Raw genomic sequence first — 24,307 nt, forward strand, 5'->3', positions numbered from 1 at the left:
AGATAAAACACCCGTGTGATAGGAAAATTGGATAAGAGAGCAATGACATATGAATAATTATTTGTTTAGTGATGTGATTTTACTGAAAATATATAACAAAGAAGTTAACCGTCACAAACATATGTAGTCAGAGGTACCATAATCTTTGTTAAATACCATTTTTTTAAATTTGTTTAATTTAAATTTGTGATCAAGTCTCTTTCTCTACAAATATGGAAACATATACAATTCTGTAAATTCAAAGCTTTCCATATATTTTAGGCCTAGATCTTTCTAGTTATTATCTATTTTGTCCCACTGCCTCTTCCTCTATCATCCTCAATGCCCTGGATTGGTTAAATGCCAGGTCTGACTGAGCGTCTTCTTATGAAAGACTTCCAGAAGATGGAGAATTATCCATCACTCATGTTACGCACATTATTTGTGGAGAATTGAAATGATGTGTCTCATATGTGCCTATTCAACATTCACAGTCTCAATCTTTTGATGTTGACGGTGTTGGCATCCTTGAGTGTTACCTTGCAGAATGGAAATGCCTCTGCAATTTTCTCTTTTCAAAACTGCAAAAGCACAAATTCACGGATAGCCAAATGGTTTTAGTCCCCAGTGTAATTTATGCTTGTTAGTGGTATAAATTGTATGCAGTGCCCGAGGAACCTCACAGGGGGGAAAAAAGGTGTTTACTTCAAGTAAGGATCCAATTTGGCTTTGAAGAACAAATGTACAGACTTAATAAATCTCAACTAATACATGGTCACACATTTTAGATTTCTCTGAAGGATAGTTCTAATGTTTTACCAGACGTGTTGGCTTCATTATTTGAGACAAAGCATCAAACACATATCTTAGATCCCCGTCAATCACGTACAACTACAGTGTGTGCTACTTAAGTTTCTTAAAGGGCTTAACTAAAGGGCTTACCAACCTACAATTTGAGAGTTAAAAAATGAATATTCTTTTTGACAGGTTTGCTAATTGCATTTTGTTGAATTCATAAACATATTTATTTTCTTTTTCTTTGCAAATCATACTATGAATACAGATAAGTAATTAGATGTTATCACACCAGACACATCTAGACAGGGGCGTATGGGCGTAAACTGCATTTGTATAGTGCTTTTGTCGTGAAAGCTGTAAGCACACACACACACATTCACACACACACATTCACACACACACATTCATAAACTGGAAGCAGGGGCTGCTAAACAGGGGGCTACCTTCTCATCAACACATAGAAACATTCCCAGAATCAGACACAGTCCAAGGACATTTTGACATGTAGACTGAAGTGGTCAGGGATCAAACCACCAACCTTTCCATGAGTGGATGACCAATATACCTCCTGAGCCACAGCCATTAGCTATGAAACATAAAGTGGAGGTCAGATCTCATAACACACCCATAAGGTTTTGTGACTCAAACTTGCACAATTGTGATGTGTCTCCAGGACAACATTTGCCATGATGAGACGCACAAAGACGCTCAAATATAACATTTCTAGCCATTTAGTGTTACTGTTGATAAATATCTTAAATATATAGAACATAAATGGTAATAAGACAGAGATCACACAAATGCTTATCATGTATCGCTGCTTGTGTTAAACTGAATAGTAAACCTCTTAACCAGCCTAATCCGGCATGGCATTATTTCTGATGGGATATAATTGTGCTATCTCACTAGGAGATCATTTTGAGTTCATCCCTCACACACTGTTTACCCCCCAACATCACTGCTGGCTATATGCGTGCAACTGCACAGTCAGGTTTATCCACCCAGTCAAATTAATCCTCAGAAAGCATTTGAATGTACCGTATCACCGCTGGTTTTGGCACATGCACATAAGAGAAATGTCATTCAGAGGGAAATAACAGGCTCTCGTTGGCAGTAATTTAGAGACCCAAGATACACTAGCTACCCACATGCTTTTGCATTCATTTTACAAAGTGCAAACCCTATCCATATGTTGTAAATGATTGTGATATACTGACCTAACACACAATATTTGTGCTTATAATACTGTTTATTGCCTGATTCATATTCAATAACTGTAATTTACCCTTGAGTCAGTCCCACATCCTCGTGCTTACCTTTCTTTCACCATGTCAAATGACTTCATCCCAATCTCAACCAATACAACGACATGCTAGCAACCTCTGTTGTTCCTTTAAGGTCTGCCACAGTTGGAGGCTAAGCCAGAGCACATTTAAATCGTTTTTGTCCTCTCCTAATACATCAATTTTAGTCAGATTATCTTCGTATTGATTGCTTGCAAGTTTTCTGCCACCCAATGGCCCTTGATGTATTCTGTAATAAATTGCCTAATCCAAGCCTCATACCTCTTGTGAGTGTTTTCAGTTCAATCATACTGCTTTCCTAATCCTCCTTTACCCCTGTAATATCTAAACAGTACACCCATATGTACAAAATATACATTTTCAACTTGTTTTTTTAATGTGGACCAACTCACAGCACATATCATTTCCTGCAAACTGACCCACGTCCAATTGGTGCCCAAAGGCGCCCCAGTGGGTTAATCTAACCATCATCTGATTGCATGATTTCACTCCCTGACAGAGCAGAGGCCCAAATATCCAATGGGCTCGAAATGTTTCATTAAATGTTCTTTTTTTTTACCTTGCTGATCTGATCCAAATGGTAAACCTGGGAAATCATTAAGAAAGTCTAATGGATATTTAAGGCATAGACTGGGGAAATGTCAACTTAGATACAAAGAAAGAAAACAAAAATCAGAAGCATTTGTATAAATAGAAATGTATGCAAGACCTGGATAAGATTGCATAGGGACTTTGAGATGGCATAGGCCAACAATTCAGAGAAAGATTGGTTAAATTATGGCTGTTGATGTTCTTTTTGGCTTAAGGTGAGACTCAAAATGAATTGTGTTTGATATTTAATCAATCTTACTTCAAAGCTACAGTAATCAACTTGTTTTATGTAAAAAAAAACAGTAACTTTGTTATATGAAAGGGTTTGTCCGTAGTAATCAACAACAGATAATTATCAACTGACTGCTTTGATTTTAAGGCCTGCAACATTTCTGCTTTGATTCACTTTCCTCACTCTCATAGTGTCCTTGCTCTAAAAAACGATGTCCGCTCCCTGCCCAAAACCAAACCTCGACTAACACAGTTGATGACTAAGTACACAGTTATGCATTTAAGAGCTAAAGACAAGATATTTCGACCTGATATATTATGGCATAAAAATACTTGCCCAAATCCATCTGCAACTGGGTCTTTGTGTCTGCTTTTCCTTTTTTGCCACCGACAATGCTTTAGTCCAGGGGTTTGCAAAGTCTGTGAATGTGGGCCTGAGGACAAAGCTTGAAAAAACATGCCCAAAACCAAACCTCGGCTTACAAAGTTGATGACTCGGTACACAGTTATGCATGTAAGGGCTAAATACTTGATATTTTCAATGGGATTTGGTGAATAGCTAGAGAGAAAAAACTAGAACATTGCATTTAAATTCATCATGTTGCCAGAAACAACTCAACTTTTTTCCAAACTGTTTGCCATATCAGGTTATTTACAAGGTTGTTTTTGTTGTCTTTATTAGAGTAGATTAGCAAAACATATTTCAAATTCTTAAATGAAATTGTAATGTTTAAAAAACTGAATGAAATGTCAAGTATTATTTGTTTCGGTGAAATTTAGGAGGTTGTAGCCAGTCCTAATATTTTAGCAACTAAGTGAGGATTTACATTTTTTTTTATTGTATCATTAACGATATGCTAACACAAGAGTGTGTGTGTGGGCGGGCGGGCGTGTGTGCGGGCGTGTGTGCGGGCGTGTGTGTGACCTCACTTCAATGAGAAGTGAGCGGAGCACATTCCCAGGCACTTTGTTAATGACAATGACTTTCTTGTCACATTTTTCAGACTACCGAGGCCTTAGCTTACTGATGCTTGTTTTATCTAATTACATTTATCAAACAACAAAAGGCCACTGCAGGCAGAGGAGATCCACACTAATTACATTAGAGCAAGAGGAAGCTTGGCACATGTGATGAAGTCATTTGGCTACTCGAAGCCCTACCCTCACTGTGCTCAATAACTTCAAGCCCATCCCAGTTGTTTATGAGATTGAGCTGTCATCCAGACATCACTCACCATAGATGCTGTTTTGCTGCCTATGTTACAGACCCTTACCAACACAAGTCAAATGAGTAGGGTGTTATTGAGTGAGTCAATCTAAATAGACAAATATGGCAAAGAATGGTCAACTAACGCAGACATCTTTGAGGCCATACTCGTCTTTGAATTGAGAATAAACTGGTTTCCATTAGGCTGCAACATTTGACGTTTTTCCTATGATATTTAAATAGTCTTGTCATCATCATGCAAATGCCTTCTTGTTTATATTCTGCTCTATATTTCCCTCCCGATGTTAGCCACGATGAGCTGCACAGGAGTGCCAGGCAGCTCAAACGGGTCCCAGAAAGCAAATCCAGCATCTCTTTGTGGCAGTCAGGATTTTCCCCAGAAGACAGAGTGTCGCTCTTACTACTGTACAAGCTTTCAACACGGCTCCGAATCTTCTGTTGACACAAAGGGGTGTTTGTGTGCCGGAGTGTGTGTGTGTGTTTGTCTGTGTCTGTGTTTGCTTACGGGGTACAGACAGGAACTTCGGAGTTTGCAGCTGTCACAATGAGGTGTCAATATTTATGACACGTTGTTTGCTATCTGGTACGTGTGAACTCTTTCTGCTTCAGACATCTGCTTCAGATATTTGCACATTCAAACGCTGCATTATGAATAGAGACAAGAAAGCCAGTGAAATCAAATTCATTATTGACAATTATTTTGTTTCATTTCATCGTGTACTGTACAGGTCAGTAATTACTCTTTTTTTATTTTTTATTTTTTTACTTTGAATTAAAAACATGGAAGATTCTTGAGATTTATGCTTCCTTTATTTAGGAAGGTCATTTGTATACCCTACTCTACACACATTAACACCTGAAAGCTTCCCAGTACAACCGCAGTCCGATCTGTTTGCCACTAGAGCAGTTTAAGATTAAGATGTTCCCCAACCCATATTTTCCAATGCATTTGGGGATTGAAGAAAGACCTGCAAGTGGCAAGCTGCCCTTACAATAAGCAAAGGTCAAAAAATGATGGCTTAATTTTTTTTTCTGCGTATATATTTAACGGTGTGGTTGAATATGATGACTCCATGCTACCATAAAACTTTACAGCTGCAGGTTTATTAATGTCAGGGGTCAAGCCCCTCTTCCATCCCCTATGAAATACCTCTATGCTCAATTGACAAGCCCTCCGTCCACACAGTTAGAACAGCACAGTGCAAAGCATATGGCTTGTTTTGTAGTTGAACAGACCATGAGGGAGATGGCTTTGCCTGGATGCCTCACTAAAGCGTGTGTTGTTTCCCTCAGCACTCCACGGTAGTCCATGTAGACCAGGACAATTTGCTGGCAGCAGTTGGGCAGGTTTCATGTACTGTGGTGCACACAGACACTGCTTTCTAGCACCCTCTTCAATCAGATTCCCTCCACCAGCGCTCATAAATTAAATCCAAAACTTAAAACGTGCCAAAGGCTTGTATCTCATAATGTAAACATATGCCAATATATGTTGTTTTGCCATTTATTTGATTTGTGCATGTTTTCAATATGGCATAAAAAATACTTGCCCAACTCCATCTGCAATTGGTTCTTTGTGTCCCCTTTTTCCAGGCATTTTGCCACTGACAAGGCTTTGGTCCAGGGGTTTTCAAAGTCTGTGAATGTTGCCCTCATGTCAGGCAAAATTAGGAAAAACAGTTCTCCAAAACTATTATCTGAACCTTACCTAACACACATTGTAGTGTATTATTATATAATCATCTTTAAACTAAATGATGTAATGTTTTTGAACTTCCATTCACTCAGCCTCCCCTGCGGAGTCCGTCTCCCTCTTTGAAAACTTTCTTTGGTAAATTGGAAAGAGTTGACTTATCTTTCCAAACTTTCTCTTCAACTATGTGCATCCTGCTGTGTTTTGCAGTCTTTCTTTTGTAATCCGACAGGGTTTTCGTTATCTTGTTAAAAGTACACAACTCTGAATTTACAGAATCCAGGCTCACTGACCCGCTGTCACTCGGCGATGTATTTCATTAGAGATCCCAGAACTCAATCCACCGAAAACAATATTGCTCTTCTTCTTTCTATTTCATTTAAAGTGATTTCAGCCTCACATTCAGTAACAGTGCAGTTCTTTTTCACTGTCCGCACTTGTGTTGCTTTCAAATGTTTCATCTCAAATGGCAGCACTGCTGATTGCCTTCATGCTGTGATTTGTAATGAGACACAGGTGTACGTGGTGTTTTGTAAATCTAGCAATAGAAACAGGTACATAGAGATAGGGGATTATGTTTGTATCTTTTAACATATTCTACCCGCTACCACTCCAATATTGCGCTAAACTCCTGCCAGGCTCCGGCATCTGCAAGCTCAGTTTTTGCTGAGGGCTATTAAAATATCATCACCGCTTAAATTAGCACTTGATCAGCTAAAACCAGATATTTCACAATGGAGCAGCAAGCCTGTCTGCAAACAAACACATGCAGTGTTTTAACAAATGAGAGAGCACGGCATGAAATGCAGTGTCGAAATGATTAAACGAATAGGAAACAAAGTGTCCTGAGTGTAATATGCTTCAGAAAGTGCCCAGAGCGGAGGAATGCACAGTGAATGATGTAGAATCATGTAGAATGATGAGTGGGTGCACACGGAAAAGGCAGAGGAGCAAAAATGTAATCTGAAAAGGAATGAAGAAAAACATGCAGATACAGAGGGAGAAAGAGAACGCTAAGGACGGTAAGAGTTGCTGTCAAGTGGAAAATGGAAAAGTGGGAGGCATGAGATTTCTTCACTGCTGGCAATAATAATGCATATTTTGTGAAAGTGGAGAGCTTCAGCCCAGTCCACACTATGCCTCTGAGCCCATTGGCCACATCCTAATCACTGCTTAATTATTTAGAGTGAACAACTGCTCTCAAGGCTGCTTTGTTTGCTTTCCCATTGTAATCCTATGGCATATGTTTATTTCTTCTTCTGTCTGGAGCACAACAACGAAACAAACAAAGCCCACATCTTTTCTTTAAATTGCCAAAAGCAATAACAGGAGGGAGGAATCCCCGTAGTCTGCACTTACAAAAGTTCAATAATTGCTTAACTTAGCCCACATATTTATTGGAGATTCACACTGTGCAGGCAAGTGAATGGTTAACAATTGTAGGCTTTCGACAATAGGTTGTATCAAATACAAGCTTTATAATACATGCTGCAAAATACCTGCTGTAACTTCACTGATTAGACACAGAGGTCTTGCATGCTTCAATATTTTAAACGACAGAGTGCAGTGCAGCAGCTGTTTCCTGGCATCTGCAGTTTGTTGTTATATTATCTTTAAATACTCTTCACTAGGCTCATAATCATGTTTTCGTGCTGTCCAAACTGGCCAGCTATAAGGCAATATTCTTACAATGCACCAAAGTTACAATTATTGCTTTTTTGGCTTTGGCTTTTTTCAGGATTAACATAAATGGAGCCTGAGCTATGTTTTTAATGGCCTTGGAATAATAATAATAATAATAATAATAAAAGCAACAATCAAATAGGGTGTTAGAAAGTCATATTCGTCTGATGTATACTCCTTTGATTATTTATTTACATATGGTGTATTCTATGTATGCTATACCTCTGATGTTTTTCCATAGAAATTAAAAAAGATTCACATATTATATAATACACACTGTATTAATACTTAATGTGGTTTTAAAAGAAATATAATGAAACATATTTTGAAATATATAATACAATTTATAAGACTTACTTTTCTTATGTCGACTCAAACTCTTTATGTGGAAACAAATTAGTCCAGTTTCATTGCTAGTTTCACCAAGGAACATGTTTTTACATTTCACCTTTAGTTGGCTACCGAAATGCATGCAGTAACTATATTTCTATAATGAAAGCTCTTTGATAGACTCGTATGCAGTGTGTTGATTTCCAATTTGCAATGGAACCATGTACATAGAACATGGACTCGTGATTTATCCTTTGTATTTCATATTGCATCTTGTCTCGCAAACAACCGTTTAAGCTGAGGTTACAAAAGAAAGGGGATGTGAGGATACAGCCAAACAGTGCTTTGATGTTGAAGTGTTCCACAAGTCAAGTGCTTTCCTCAGTTAAGAATTACCCAACAACAACACAAAGCAGATAGTTAAATATCACTCAATACTCAAGAGTGTCTCAAAGATCTCGAACAAAAAAAGGCTCAGCTAAACTTAGTTATTCGGTGTGCACCCTCTGCCTGCACAGTCCCTCACATTAGTGCCAGATGGGCAATTAGAAATATGGTGACTGCATGCTGAGCAGCCACCCACACACTGACTGCAACATTACCACATGTGGTGAGATTACCTGTTATACTGCTCATATTATACACCTCATGAATGGTCCTTGTCACTGAGCTTCAAACTTCCTCTGCATTGCACACAACAGCCAATAAGGAAGAACAGCTGACACAGAATGTTTTGACATCATAATCCAATCCTAATGATGTCTTACATGTCCAGTAAAGGTTCTTTAAATAAAGCTTATTTCTATTTGGCTTACAGTATGACATACATTGCGTTAAAACCAATTTACAAGATTGACAGATCTTCCGTCTCCTAGCAAGAAATGCATCACCATTATTCCCTCCCTCCTCACCTCTTTTCTGTAGAGACTGCTTCGTTTCAATGGCCCCCAAATGACATGTTTATGTTCGAGTGACAAAGTCCTTTAATAGACGCAATAATTATGACGAGAGCAAAGAAGGAAGTCAGTGACCTTATCAAAGACTGACAAAGTCGGAGTAGAGAAGAGGTCATGGTTGATAGATGGGTCAACACAACACGTGGGAGAGCTGTTTGCTTCCCATTCCCAACCAACAGTTACCTATGTGTTTAATGTCAATCACTTTGACAATGGACCTATCCTAATCTCAGAAAATCTATTTAACTGTTACCTCAATCTAACCCAGTTGGCATAGTGCTTTAACCTAACCAACAAGCAGTGTTGTACTAAAAAAAAAGTTACAGTTATTCACAGCATAGACTAATGATGTTGTCTAACTCATAAGGCTTTCAGATCAGAATAAAACACATTTAACATTCTAGACCCCAATATTGGATGAGTTTCGTCTCCATAATTGAAGGCAGTGTTCTACAAATACACTGCAACTATAACACCACTGCATGCTTAAAGGTAGGGTAGGTAAGTTTGAGAAACCGGCTCGAGATACACTTTTTGTTATATTCCATGGAATGCTCTTAACATCCCGATAGCAATGAATATCTTAAGTGCTTTGACAAAAAATCCATTAAAAAAATGTCATCTGTGGAAGCCGTAATACTGTAAAAAGCACGACCAATCATTTTAGCCGGCCCGGCTAAAATAACTGGATGGCCTACCTGCCTGTCAGCCTTCCATCTGTGCACAAACTTATCTCGTGCCCTCATTGGTCATGTGCACGTTCGTGTGTGTTGGAGGAGGGGCTCTGTAAGGAAGTGGCAGATTTTTTCAGGGTGTGTATTTTCAAATTCTAGCGATCTCGAGCCGGTTTCTCCAAAATTACCTACCCCACCTTTAATTGTTTTCAAATTAAATTGTTGCTTTTCTCAAACTCAACATTTGTCGTTTAGCCTCAAATGGTGGTGGTTTCAATACTAAAGTAACACTTTTCAAACCTTCTATGTTTCCAGTTCACATTTGGTTGCCTTGCTGTCTTATTACCCAGAAACCTCCTGAAAATGAGTTTGTTTTTTCATTAGAGCAGCAGAACAGTGTCATCCTCATTCATCTGTTTTTTCTTCCACTTGACCCCTCGTACCTTGCCGTGCAAGAGAAACAAAAATCCTCATGACTGATGGACCTGCTGGCTATTTGGACATCTGCCTTCTCCTTCATAGTCCTGGCAGGGAGAGGTCTAGGTACAATGTGACAGGCTTCCACAACATCGTGCACTAACACCCGGTAGAAACATCTCTGTGGCCTCAGCCTCAGAGATCAGCCATTAGTAGGTTGTCAATCTAGCAAGCGCTAACAGTGTTCTGGGCAGCTAGCAGTGAGATTCAGCCCATGGCTTCCAACGAGGAGGGAGATGAGAGATCATTACAGTCCAGATAAATTTAGCTCCTGTACAGATATAGTGTCTGGGCAGGTGCTGAATGTGGCACAATTATTGTCGTTATGTGGATAATAGCGTCAAATCAGCACAGTATTAAAGCTACGTTTTTTGACAGTGATAGTCCCAGAAGGCTGTGAGCTGCAAACGTTGGTAATATTTGACATTAAGGAACACATGCTCACAAATAATGAGATGATGAATGTCATGCATGTTGACATATTGCTCCCTAATTATCCTTACAGAAAGTCATTAAGGTACATTAGGTTTTTAGTATGCTTGCACTGTAGGCTATGTGACTAATAAGGTGTTACTTTCAGGAACATTCCTACCTTAATAAGACATTCCTACATGCATCTGGTACATATGTCTAAAAGCAGGTATATAGAGAGGTATTGTATAAGCAGGAATAACTCCAAATATATTCCATTTTGAAGGCCAGATGAGAAACCCTTGGTATTTCTTCTCAAATATATAACATCATATTACACATGAGTAGTTTTGGCTTGTTTATTTCCAAAGCATTCCACCTCTTTGGATTAACCGTGTGTCTTCCAATCATGGCTTTGATAAATTAGTTATTTTACATGTATGTGGATAGCCTTTTGTTTTGGTTCTTTCCGAGGGTCTAAGCACACACATACCAAAGTCAAGAATCTGTGTATTCGCACCTTTAATGGATTCCACTAACATCCTGTTGTCTAACTGAAATCTTAGTATCTGTTTTTACAATCAAAATCATTGTTATTTAGTAGTAATGAAAAATAAGAAGCACACATTTTAATGTTGGCTTACTAGCTTTTAGTTATCTGGGCATATCTGCAGAGCAGGGAGGATGAGAAAAGTATTGGAAGCATTCACATATTCATTCCGCGTACTTTTAGCAGAACATGTCACTTGGAAAGCACAATTGCGTGCTGTTGCAGAGAATAACGGTTTGCTTTCAGTTAGACTTCAAGAGTTGGATTTGAGTCTGTATCACAATTCATCAATAAAACCTTCAGATGTCCATGGAACTGCAGTCCAGCTGGCTCTACCTGGGCTTACTTTCCCTAAATGAGTTGCCTGAAAGGTAATGTAAAATGAGAAGAAAAGAGCGCGTCGTTTTAACTCAAATACCCGCTCTGTTAGATGCCCAAGAAGTCTGTTTCCTAACCAGATATCTGTCTTCAGCAATAACAAGTACAAACAAAAAAGGAAGCTCTTAATCTATAGTTACCCTTTCAAAAGGTGTTTGGTGGTGTTGAGATGGAATACTTTTTTTTATTTATTATTCTGTGCAACACAACGGACGTCACATCACACTTTTCATATTATTTAAATAATAAATAGTCCTTACTTTCTTGAATTATTTTTCTGCTTCCAGTCTGTTTGCTTCCTCTTATAATCCTCCCCTTTGCTTTTAGTGCGCCAACTGTACCTCAGCAGCACTTCCTCTCTGGAGATAAGGACATTTAAAATATGCATCATTCCAACACTCTGCTTGTCGTCAACCGACCGCACACAGCTCTGCATATTTCATCAGACAGGTGTACCCGGAGCAACAGTGGTATTGATGATTCACTATGGCATACACATTATACACATCGTTTTTTTTCCCTAAGTTCTTCCGCACTAGCTGAGTAACACATGCATGCATACCTACAAGTCCACATGAAAACGTTTGCTTGCTTTGGTGTGTTTGATGAAGCCTTGCCCGACATACAAATGCAAACACATTGTTTCCCTGGAAATCCAGTTTGTCCTCAAAAAGAGCTTAAAAATCATAGTCTTAAGACACATTTCTGACTTTGTATGAGGAATGTAATTAACCAAGTAAGGCACGAGTAGTCCTAAAAGTGAACAAACTTGAAGGGAACTCATTTATTAAAAGCTACGACCAATAGATTTATATAATTTAACAACGTCAATGATCCCTGGGGTATTTTATGTATATATTGCAAAGGCAATGTGTCACGTGTCACCGCCACATTCAGGCTAATGACTCTGTAATGGCTCCATCTATCCATTTAGCCTCATTGAGTTCTATGCTGTGCTCGTCCCGCCAGGTTTTTTGCCTAGTGGTGGATGCTTCAAACACTTGACTGCAAGTGGACCGTTGGAGAGCTGGTGGAGTTGCAAAAACTGTCTGTGAGCGCAATGGATGCAGGGGAGTCCAGACCTATTTGAATATGATCGTTTCTACATGCTTGGGGTTTGAGCTATGGAGATATAACTTAATACTGTACAATAAATCACCTCTGACTGGAAGAGAACTCTCTGCTCCATAGTTTCTCTAGAAATTAAACCACGTTGTACATTTTACTCCTATAATCTGTTCAATATTTATACTCCATATTCCATAATATATATATATATATTTGTATATATAATATCTGTATGTATATTTTCTATTTCAACATGTATATTTTATATTTTATTTTATTTTTCTTTCTATTCTTGTATATTTTGTAGCTTTGTGTTATTGTAAAATGCCTTTTATGCTGCTGTAACAACAACAATTTCCCAATTTGGGATCAATAAAGTACTATCTATCTATCTATCTATCTATCTATCTATCTATCTATCTATCTATCTATCTATCTATCTATTAAAACTGTGTGTTGTTTCATACACCCATGCCAGTGTAATTGTTACTATTATCATTTTTACTTGAACTTCTAGTAGTACTGTAGAATGATCATCAATTCTTGTAAAAGTAGTTCCATATTTAATTTTTATTTACTTTTTAAATATGTTTCTGTAAACTATGTCTCCATCAACACCATGGACAGCAACAATCATCATGTTACCCTTTAGTTGTCTTTCAGCACCATGGACAGCAACCACCAGTACGTATTTAAATATATTTTTGTTAACCCTCTTTGTCTAAATGCTTCTTTAGCCCTTTGCAGCCCAAATTTGGTCAGTTCAAGAAACGCAGAATCGCTTTATGTTCGACCCAAAACATCGATATTTAAGGATATCGACTAGAAATATTGAAAACAGTCTTAAGTACTTACTGAACGGCGCATGTAATGGTAGAGTATATACTAATCAAGTCGTTGAAATCCCTTAATTCATGCAACGTATTAGTTTTCTGTTTATTACTGTTCTTTGTTTCTATTTAGCTAATTTCAGCACCACGGAAAGCATCTATATGAAGCGTGCTTTTTAGTTATGTTTCATCACCATGGACAGTGTTCTCTTCACTTTTTTAGCTATAGTTGAACAAACTCCACAGAGCCTGTGCTGTATTGTGTTTTTTTAAAAGAAGAGATTAGCTGTGAGTCATTCCAAGTTTAAATTAACACATACAGTCACGTTGTACTTTATGCAAAGTGCACAGCCTACACGTGGCATAGTGTGACACCTTCTGTGCCACTCACCGCCTTCTCACTTTGTTGTTTTTTTATGAAAACCTCATTTACCGAAATCACAAAGCCCCTCTTCACCTTTGCTTCGTTTCCCATAGTTCCTTCGCCTTAATTGATCACAGTCAAGCTATAACCTACAGCCTTGGTGTAAATGTTACCCATCTGTAGAAAAAAGTCACGACACTGCCTCTTATCCTCAAACACCCTCAGTTCCCTCGCCTTCCTCCTCATCCAGACCCACCCCTTACTGTCTGCCATGACCGTCCTCTACAATACGAGACTGTATTCTTTGTACCTCCCCTTTCTCGCCCTCAGTCTGTGCATCCCAGCCTCCCTTCCTATATATCCATCCCACACCTCTCCAACCGCAAACGGCTCCTACGGTGAGAAAAAAAGAGAGAACAGAACAGTTTCAAACACGTCGGCATAAATCTCACAACCAGAGCTCCCCTTTTCTCCTTCCCCTCCTGACGGACTTCATTACTTTATTTCTCTGCGCACCAATGCCCGAGACCACGCCGAAACGAAGGATTTTTTTCCCTTGAGCATGAAAAGGATTGCCAAATCATCCGCAATCCAACATCACCGACTGAGCCACCAGCATGAGCACTGGATACATATGCTCCAGCAGAAGTTGTTGGCTCGAGCAATAACAAATCTTGGACCGCAAATACAGCTAAGAGGGGAGAGTCAGTTTTAGGTAAGTATCCCGGCTTGGACCTCTAACATTGAATGAGAGAATGTTATATATTTTTTTCTTCTTCTGTCCATCACTGACCACGAGGTAGTGATGGGGTAGGCAGGGCTATATTGTGGCACAATTATGGCGATGTTGCGTGGTCAGCATGTTACTGAGGTGGCCGGTGGTGTCCTTTTTCAGGATTGAGGCGATTTTGTTCTTTGCACTGTGAAGCGACCTTTCAGATAATCGGCGTGCAAGTCCTTCCAAGCTCCGCCCGGACCGAATGTAGACGGAGCGTTCATAGGCTATTAAAATGATATCATGACTCTTATAACCTTATTAAACCCATCATCTCCAAACATTATGCAAATGAGTTGTTCTCTCGATTAGGGTGCACTGATTGCGATCTCTTTGCACGTTGTGAGACAGCATCTTCCCGCGGTGATGCTGCAGAAGTGCGGATAACAAGGAGCATAAAACACCGGGAGAAACAATGATCTCAGAATTTGGGGTTGGCATATTACGCGGACCTGCCGCGGCTTTATTGAATGGCATTAGAGGGGCAACATTCATTCAGAGTGAAGGTGCATTAGCAGGCCTGCAGATCTCTGTGGAGTCGGCATCAATATTTGTGTTCAAGCTAAAAACGTTTGCAGTCCAGTCGTGGCTTTTTACATCCATGTTGATGAATTCGTCCCGGAACTGCATGATCCATTAACTAAAAGTGAGTGCCATCCCAGCTTAGATATTGGACACGGGATGAGTTGCGGTCATGCTTCCTGGTATTATTATGTTTTCCTCCGTGTTACGGCTGAATTACTGCCCGTATTGGATTCTGTGAAAGCAAATAGTCAGCTGGAACTGTGTTCCTGTGTACGTGCTGGTCTGAGTTGTACGTGGCTCTAAAGGCGCGTGCAAGAAAGCAAGCACGTATGCTGGTTTTATTGTGTGCGCGTGTATGTCACCAGTGAGGCAAAGTTGCCGTTCCCTGTTCCCTCAAGTTGCTTTGATTGCTGTTCCACTGACTAACTGCGAGGGGAGCTCATGCTCTTTTACACCAGGTGTCATTATGTGGCTAAAGGCAAGATATCTGTGTATCATACTGATACCAACTCTATGACATTAGAGAAGTGGCTTCTCTTTGAAATGGGTCCGGAAGCATTTATCTTTAACTGTCACTGCAGTTTTTTTTCTTTTTTTGTCATTGTTTCTTCTTTTTTTAAAGCAAGCCTAATGAGCTACATCCATGTAAAAACAACAAATATACTCAGACAAATAATGGCATTTATAATTGCAATGTAAAATAAAAGACAAAACAAAGAAAATAATGGCCATAATGCAAGAAAAAGATTTAAATACCACTGAAGGACTATAGCTTATCCTTCAAAGAGCGGGCTGAACATTTGTCTGTGTGGCCCCCAACTGTGAAAAATCCTGCATTCTGAATGTGAACTTTAAGTTAAGCTTTAATGTTTGAAATTGACATTATACTGAACACAAGTCAATACATCCTGCAGTATTGTTTTGCCTTCGTCTCCAAATGTGCAGAAAATTGCACTGGCAGCAGCGGAACTTGCTGGAGAAAAGCAGCCTTACTCAGTATGCCTCATTCAATCTGGTGGCCTTTTCATTGGCAAAACGCTGGCAACATGTAATCATTTTTTCAGAGGGAAGGCATTTCACATCACATTGCCAAAATGAAAATGCCAGCAGTAGCTTAAAGCTCTATTTGTGTCATGGCTTGAGATGACCCAGTGTTGATGATGCTTTCCAGGACTGAAGAGAGAACATTGAGCCGCAGAGGTCCTTTTTACAGACCTTGGCACTGCAACGCATGGATTGTCTATAAAGCATGTGACTTTGATTCTTAATAGGCAAGAAAATGAACACAAACAGATATAATAAGACACGGAAAATACAGTTCCTGCTTCCAACCTTTGCACAGAGAGCTGCTCTAGAAATCGTGTGTATCTTACTTTCAATCTGTCATTGTGGTGGATAGAGAGCAGTATAGTGTGGCAGAACCCACCATCTCCCCCTCTCTCCCTCGATGTCACTGTCTTTGTATTCTAGTATTAGCACGCTATTGTTTATACGTGGGGGCTGGTTGCAGCTGTACAGGCCAGAAGGCTGCCTCCCATGAGCTTTGAAAAAAAGAAAATCTGTTTTCATCAGAAACAAACAACAGGGTCACATAATGACATGTGACAAAATCTCTCAGAAAAGCTGGTGAGCTTACAAAATGTATTTGAGAGGCAGCTGAATCATTTGACCTACACTAGGGGCTGTTTGACCTATGTGCTGCTGCTATCAGTCTCGTAAGACCTCATGGATGCGAACCATGCTCGTATAGTATGATGTTCAAAATGAATTCTCACCCCGTAGGCTCACAATTAAAGGGTTGGTGATCACAAGTGGTTAATTACATTTTTGCACACCATGACATTCAAACCATGTTAAGCCTTGATTAACAATTCCAGAAGGAACATTTGTTTTTCTTCTTCTTCCTAGAACGGCCTCAACAAATCCTTTCTTTGAACCCCCATGCACAGAACATGGAAATATTGAATTGAGACAGTGAGAACTCAATCATAGTTGTAACAGTGATTGTTGCATCCACTGCTCTTTTCCATCGTTGTCAGTGACTAAAGCCACACATTTGGGGCTCTGTGTGAAGCCTCGGGGGAACTGAAAGCAGGCTCAGAAAAGCATCACAATAGTGACAATTGTATTGTTACAAACTATTTAGACATTCAACACTCACAGTTTGTCATCTGAATGCAGCGGTTTCTGTCCAGTCTCCAGTTTATTGCTTTTTTTTCTTCCTAACAGTAGGGTACCACGTCTGAGTGTTTGTGAATGAGCATAAGCACCATTTTATAATACAATCAAGAAATAAATTGCTCATCAAAAGTTAACCAACCAGAAATTAATTATTTATCAGAGAAATATATAAATGCACTTCCAATTCCTGAAAGCAAAGCCTATTGTTGGCTTGCCCCTTGACTGCTGATGAATCAGAATATGATGTTACGTAAAAATCATTAATTATTAAGTTCATTTGGAGGAGCTGCAGTTCAAGAGTTTTGCAGTGGAGTTAATCTTTTTGCAAGATTTCTTGGGGTTTACCATTAAAATGAAGGAGAAAACCACTTATTTCGGCTTTCAAATGAGCACGATCAGACCTTGCATATTTGGTTAAAAATCTAAGTCCTCTGCAAATGATTCATCTTGACCTAACATTTGGTGGTTGCCATGCAAGAGACACAAAAGTGATGCTAATTTGAGCCTCTGGAAACCTTGCCCCTGTTTTATTAGGCAGTTCCAGGCGGCTCAGTTATTACTCCTTAAAATACGATATCTATGACAACACAGTTATAATATCAGTCATTAATCTGGCACGACACAGCCATGTTCTTTCCTTGTTTGGTGATGGCTGTCCGTTTGGACGGTGTTGCCGTGAGTAAGAGAAGGAGAGGAAGAGATATGTTTTGATTTGCTGTGGTCTTTCACATCAATGAACAATAGAGGTCTGCACTGGCCGGCGATTACACAGAGAACCTTTTAACTTCATTTGCTTCACTGTTGCCTCCCATATTCCCTCCAGCAATGTAATTTGATCTGTTCCAGTCTAGAAGTTGTGTCTGAGATATCCTAATCGAAATACTGTCTTCTCAGTCGTAATATATCTTCGAGCCCAGATTCGTATAGAAATGAAATGCAGCTGTGACCAGGACTTTGCAATTGGCAAATCGGTTGCAGACATTCTCTTTTCCACCTGGATCTGTTTGGTAATTGTATGGGTAGCCAAAGCATGAACACACCTGTGGGGAAAATGTAATACTGCGGGGATCATGTTCTACATCAGCATGTCTGGTTGATATGTTATCCATGTTACATATATCTATATATATCTACAAAACCTATACACCCAACATATATGTGTAGGCTACTGTTCACACTCAACATGTCTTACTATTATAATCTACACTATCCATTTTCCGGCAACTAAAGCATGAGGAAGATATCGTAAAAGTTGCTCCCAAATGCATCATCACAGATGCAGCAAGCTGTTTTTAGAAAAAAAAGAGATAAGCCCACTATACACTGTAAGCTACCTGCCTAGCACTTAACGTCAGACAACGATTGCGACTAAATGGTAAACACAGTGAAGGATTTAGCAGCTAAAGAGCCGGATTTGTCTGCTCAACGCGTAAATAAGCCGACTAACATTTTTTGCCATATCAACTTTGTAAGTGTCTTAATATGACAGTGTTATATTTACAGTTGGGCGTTGCTGCCAAGTGGCCATGACAATCTTAATCATAGGTTTAAGGTTGATATGATTTTGATAAATGTTAACCCAATTATGTTGTAGAGTCGTCTATCACACAGACAGTTCACACATTGTAATTGAGTTGCATGTAATCATCATTGGTCATGTGCCCAGTACATCATGCTACTAGAAGAAAACTATGGTGTAGTTACTTCATTTTTATGGTTTCTGCCATTTTGCTCAACATTGGAACTCAACACAATAATACATAGCCAGTCTGCTTTGGGCGCCCTGTGTGAATGATTTCCTTCTAGCCTCATGCTTCAACAAAGTCAGTTCTCAAAGTTCTTTACACTTCTGTGGCACACATCCAGCTGGTTGGTCATAACTCAGTGTGATTGTGGTGGTTACAGCTTCTAGGAGGGTGCCACCGCGCCGACAGCGATTTCCAGGGTGCACACTGAAAACTATAGCTCAGATACACCGGTGATTTTCAGCATGGTAACTCTTTTGTTACGAGTTGCATTAGTGGCATATGTTATCTCTCTTTCCTCTTCTAAAAGTAGTCATGAAGTGAAGACATTGACAATAGATGGGTCATTTGACAAGTGATTGAATTGGTTGAATGATTTAGCCCAAACAAACTGAAAAGCGCAAGTTAATTACAAAGTATAAAGTTTTCACTTCAATCAGACGTCTGGCTTACTTCCGATTGTCAGCATTGGGTTCATTATTGTATGCTTGTAAAGATAGCCATTCACCTACTGAGTGCATCCTTTGAAGCTTAATGGGGAAAACAATCGACAAGCAAGCAATAGAAAATAGCCAGCACTTTAGCTTTACTATGTGAGTCTGTATCGTTCATAATTGGTTTAGATCACTATGGTAAAAAAGGGATTTCTCATCTTGTGAAAATTAGCCCCTCTTAAAAAGCACTTTGTACACTGTCAGTGTGTTGAATCAGGGAACATCCTTTCAAGCACTTAAAGGGGGTGATAGGATTAATTGATTTGCAATAAAGTTATAAAAAGTGGTCATTTTGACTGTCATGTACAAGTGCACCACAGACTTGCCCCAGTCACAACCAATCCAACACACATTTTATTGTATTTATTTGTTTGCATTTAAAACAATCACAGTTATCAAGAATACATATGTTATTTAGCAACAAATTATTAAATCAGATATAACATTTTTTTTTAAGCAATGGAATACGACATTTGTCTTAATCCTGTACTGTTACACTTACTGTTAAAGTGCATAAACAAATCCAAAGTATAACTTCAGTCAGCTAAGCATCTGCCAGTGTAAAGTAAAAAGCCTCAATTTAAGATGTGAACAATCATGGAACGATAATCTTTCCAACACATTTTAAATAGGCCTTGCACAGAGAAGTTTTTAATCTTTTACAATCTTTTTGTTGCTGACTATCACATTTGAAACACTCCCTGCTGGAACATTTTACTAACCTCCAAATATTCCTTAAGAAAAAGAAACATTTTGGATCTAAATATGGAGCCTGGATTGAGATAAGAAGCTGCTATTTTCAGTACAGACAGTAAGTCCCAATCTGGAAGAATTGAACAGCTGAGCAGTCATTTGGGAGCGAGGGTTGATTCGCAGACTGACCCATGATGATGAGATGCTGTCGAGGCGATGCACTTCTCATGCCAGTGGCTCCCAGCATCAGTGGCCTATATTGCAGCTCAGCCTGAAATGCAGCAAATTACTGATTCAATATGAATATTCAAATTGGGTTGGAATGATATCTTAGAAGCTTTTTTTTTACCAGTTGAACTGCTTCACTATCTTAGCTTAATTTACAAAGCTAATTGTATCTTTCTTATACAATCTGTTTGCAGATAAACTGTTCATGGATCTGCATTTGTATGCTGACTTGGTTGTGACAATTAGAGGACATTTGTGACCTAACCTGTAATCACATATTTAATTCACATTTTTATTACAAGTTTCAGCCACAAATTATGAACGCTGACTTTTCACAAACTAGAGGTTTGTTAAGGCACCCTGCAAACCAGGCCTTTTCATAATTAATGTATGTATGATAACAAAGGTTTTTATATATGCCGTTTTAGTTTCTCAGTTTTTTCTTTTGGTTTCCACTTTGTTTGAATTTGATTAGGTGTGTCTGGGCTTTTAAGAAAAACACATTTCAAGCAGGAATGTGTGTCCCCTTAAAAGTAACTTCTTTAGCAAAATTGCCATAATTGTTAAGAGTCAAAGAAGATTAGTGCTGCATTCTTTGTCTGAAACATCTTAGTGCTATACAAGCCATTGTGCCACTGACTCCAGAAGTAGAACATGAATGGCCTTACACAGCACTTTCACACAAGTACCGACCTATAGATTTTCTCTATATATCTGACCTTGTGTGTGTGTATGTGTGTGTATTGTATGTCCCTCTATGCACTGTGAGCTTTTTGAGTGGCTGCGGCTGAACATCTGCCACGGCAGCAGACATGTATATTAATACGAATTCATACATAGATCCTTCATGTACACCAATGCCAATCATACGTGTCCAGTACGTGTCCACGGCAGCACACATGTATATTAATAAGAATTCATACATAGATCCTTCATGTACACCAATGCCAATCATACGTGTCCAGTACGTGTCCACAGCAGCACACATGTATATTAATAAGAATTCATACATAGATCCTTCATGTACACCAATGTCAATCATACATGTCCAGTACATGTCCACAGCAGCACACATGTATATTAATAAGAATTCATACATAGATCCTTCATGTACACCAATGTCAATCATACGTGTCCAGTACGTGTCCACAGCAGCACACATGTATATTAATAAGAATTCATACATAGATCCTTCATGTACACCAATGCCAATCATACGTGTCCAGTACGTGTCCACAGCAGCACACATGTATATTAATAAGAATTCATACATAGATCCTTCATGTACACCAATGCCAATCATACGTGTCCAGTACGTGTCCACAGCAGCACACATGTATATTAATAAGAATTCATACATAGATCTTTCATGTACACCAATGCCAATCATACATGTCCAGTACGTGTCCACAGCAGCACACATGTATATTAATAAGAATTCATACATAGATCCTTCATGTACACCAATGACAATCGTACGTGTCCCGATGGATGAACCATTAGGACATTTGCATATCTAGTATGTGAGTTTCATTGCCAAAGCACCACATCCTGTCACACTTAGCCTGAGGGACGTTGAAAAGAGATCTGTGCATATTTGTGATCGTTTGGCCTTGCCTCCAGGGCTGTTGCTATGGTAACTCTTATAACCTTGTATCACATCTTCAACTAGTGTTCGTGTATTTGGTCAGCTTAATATCTACTTATCATTCATGCAATCATTTTTTTTAATTTAGCCAATGAATGAAGAATGAGAAAAACAATTATTAGCTGAGTTTCATAATGACCTGTCGTTTGAAATGATGTGGATTCACTGCTATAGTTGGAATATCATGAATATTTATTTTTGTAGAGGCAGATTCACACCTGAACAATGTTATATTGTTTTTGACATTATTACAATTAAATTGAATTTGCCTCAGGATAAAGAATACAATTAAAAGACAACAGAATACAAATGTTCTATCTCGTCCAGACATACAAATGGTATTACTTGGCCTTTAGATAGTCTTTATGCTTACATTTATAATTATAGTTATACTAAAACTCTCTCTTTGTATTCATAGCATGTCACATTGGCATCAATATTCTCAAGTTAGATGTTCACAATCAAGGTTTGTTGTTTTAAATGCACATTTTAAAACTTTTGGTGAACTCTGCTCGTACACACATTAGCCGCGTTCACACCGGAGTACTTGTCCCCGTACTTTTCCCGTTTAGTTCCGTTAGTACCCCTTATGTCGCGTTCACACCAAAAAGAGTACTTAGTGCCGGGAACTTTTACCCCCATTTTTAGTGCCTGCTGAGAGGTGGTACTATCCTGGGGGGGAAAAGTGCCCCAGTTCTGATTGGCTGGGCGAATTGCAAACCACGCCCCGTAAAACTCTGAAAGGTTTTTTTGAAGCCGCCATTGTATTTGCTGGCATTAGCATTATTAGCATTAGCCCCGCGCACCAACGGAGAGAGACTAACTTATGGCAACACAACAAAAAACATGGGAGCGGTGGAGATGAGGAGGTGTCGGCGTTCTGGCGATTTACTCGGAAGGCTTCAGTAGAAGCTGCTGGGAGTCCCAGCAGCTTCTACTGAAGCCAGTCCCCAACTCCGGGGACTTCCGGCCGGGGACCTCGGGTGGCAGTATACGCCGTGAAGTGGTTTGCGGCCTGCCAGTAAACCCAAAGCAGAAGAAGAAGAAGTGACGTCAGCGGCTCATTTGCGTAATCTTCCCTCAGGGAAAAGTACTCCGGTGTGAACGCGATTGGTACTTAGTGCCCTGGGGTAATAAGTGCCGGCACTAAGTACTGCAAAGTACTTGGTGTGAACGCGGCTATTGATAACAGACTTATTTACTTAAAATCTGTAATTATTGACATTTACAGGTAATAAGCTAGAGTGATGCGGCCGAAAATCTCTTCTGTTATGTTCCCAGTCTTTTGGATCCGTTCGAAGTAAGAAGTTTGTCTGAGTTGAAAGGGATGGAAGTGGGATAAAACACATTTAAAAAAAAGCAAGAACTAGAACTGAACCCTTCCAAATCCCAGATGTAATGTCCACTGAAGGAAACAAGCCAGCACATGTTCACTGAAAGACACTATAGCAGAAGGAACTGTGAAAACACCAACTCTAATGAAAAACTGAAAAGCTACTGTCTGTACAAATGATCATTCTGTCAAATCCATAAATGTAACCATTACTTTAATTCCTCAATTAAAATAAGAATAATTCTCAATCATGGGAGAGAAACCGTGTTAAAACACAATTTTCATTTTAGGACATTTAACAGAAAATATATTACTTTCACCCATAGAGGTTACCAGCTGTGTTTATTAGGAGCTTTTCTTAAATCATGGATGAAAAAAGTCAATCTACAAAAGCGCTAATAGTTTGCTGGAAAGAGGGTTAGGTCAACTGTCAGCATGGTTTCTGAAAAGAAGATCAAGCGATGCATATTTATTAAAAGTAGAAAGGCAACTGTGGCCAGAAATAATAAAAATACACACAACCCTGAATACAATTAATGAGAAACTTAGTAGGACAAATATATAGGACAGCTTAGAGATTTAAAAAACAGTTTACAAAAACATGTTTGCCCTTGCTTTAAGTCATATCTTAATAATTAATCACATTGCTTAAAGATTGTATTTTTTCTTCTCACCATGAAAGTCAGAGTGTAAGTGGAAATGTGCTTTTCTGGCTGCTGATCTTTACAACATTTCATGCTCAAAACAATTTAGGGAAATGAACTAGATCTACCAACCACTGGCCACATCTCCAATGTTTTTAGAAAATCGTTTTTTATTATGAAGCTAATACTATACATACACACAGTCAATTTTTTTGGCCAGGTTTAGCTTCTATACCATACAACAGGGGTCGACAACCTTTTTGATATGAAGTGCCATTACAAAAACAAATAGTTATCAGCGTGCCGAGAAGAGCTCGCCTCTCTCCAGTCATTTAAGCTAAAGTGGATTATTGAACCTGAAGCTTGTTGCTTCTGCCCTGGGAGACGACAGAGAGTCATCCCCCCTGTTTCCTCGACTACGGTCTGGGAGCCGACAGGAAAGTTCAACACGCAGATGGCCAGTCCGCCCCTTTGTAGCATATTATTTCAATGAGAG

At 39.1% G+C, this 24,307-nt stretch overlaps 1 protein-coding gene across 2 annotated transcripts in view; it reads left to right on the forward strand.

Moving 5' to 3' along the window:
• brinp1 (bone morphogenetic protein/retinoic acid inducible neural-specific 1) overlaps positions 1–24,307 on the forward strand; it is a 130,249-nt gene that overhangs the window by 17,282 nt on the left and 88,660 nt on the right. The window contains exon 1 of one of the 2 annotated variants that reach the window (XM_034123542.1): positions 13,933–14,260. The exons of the other annotated variant lie outside the window; for it this stretch is intronic. The gene's annotated coding sequence lies outside the window, so the exon portion shown is untranslated. Of the gene's footprint in view, positions 1–13,932; positions 14,261–24,307 lie in introns of those variants that run through there. 2 annotated transcript variants of the gene reach the window in all.

The sequence above is a fragment of the Trematomus bernacchii genome, unplaced genomic scaffold (assembly GCF_902827165.1).
Source record: "Trematomus bernacchii unplaced genomic scaffold, fTreBer1.1, whole genome shotgun sequence".
In the NCBI taxonomy this organism is placed as follows: domain Eukaryota; kingdom Metazoa; phylum Chordata; class Actinopteri; order Perciformes; family Nototheniidae; genus Trematomus; species Trematomus bernacchii.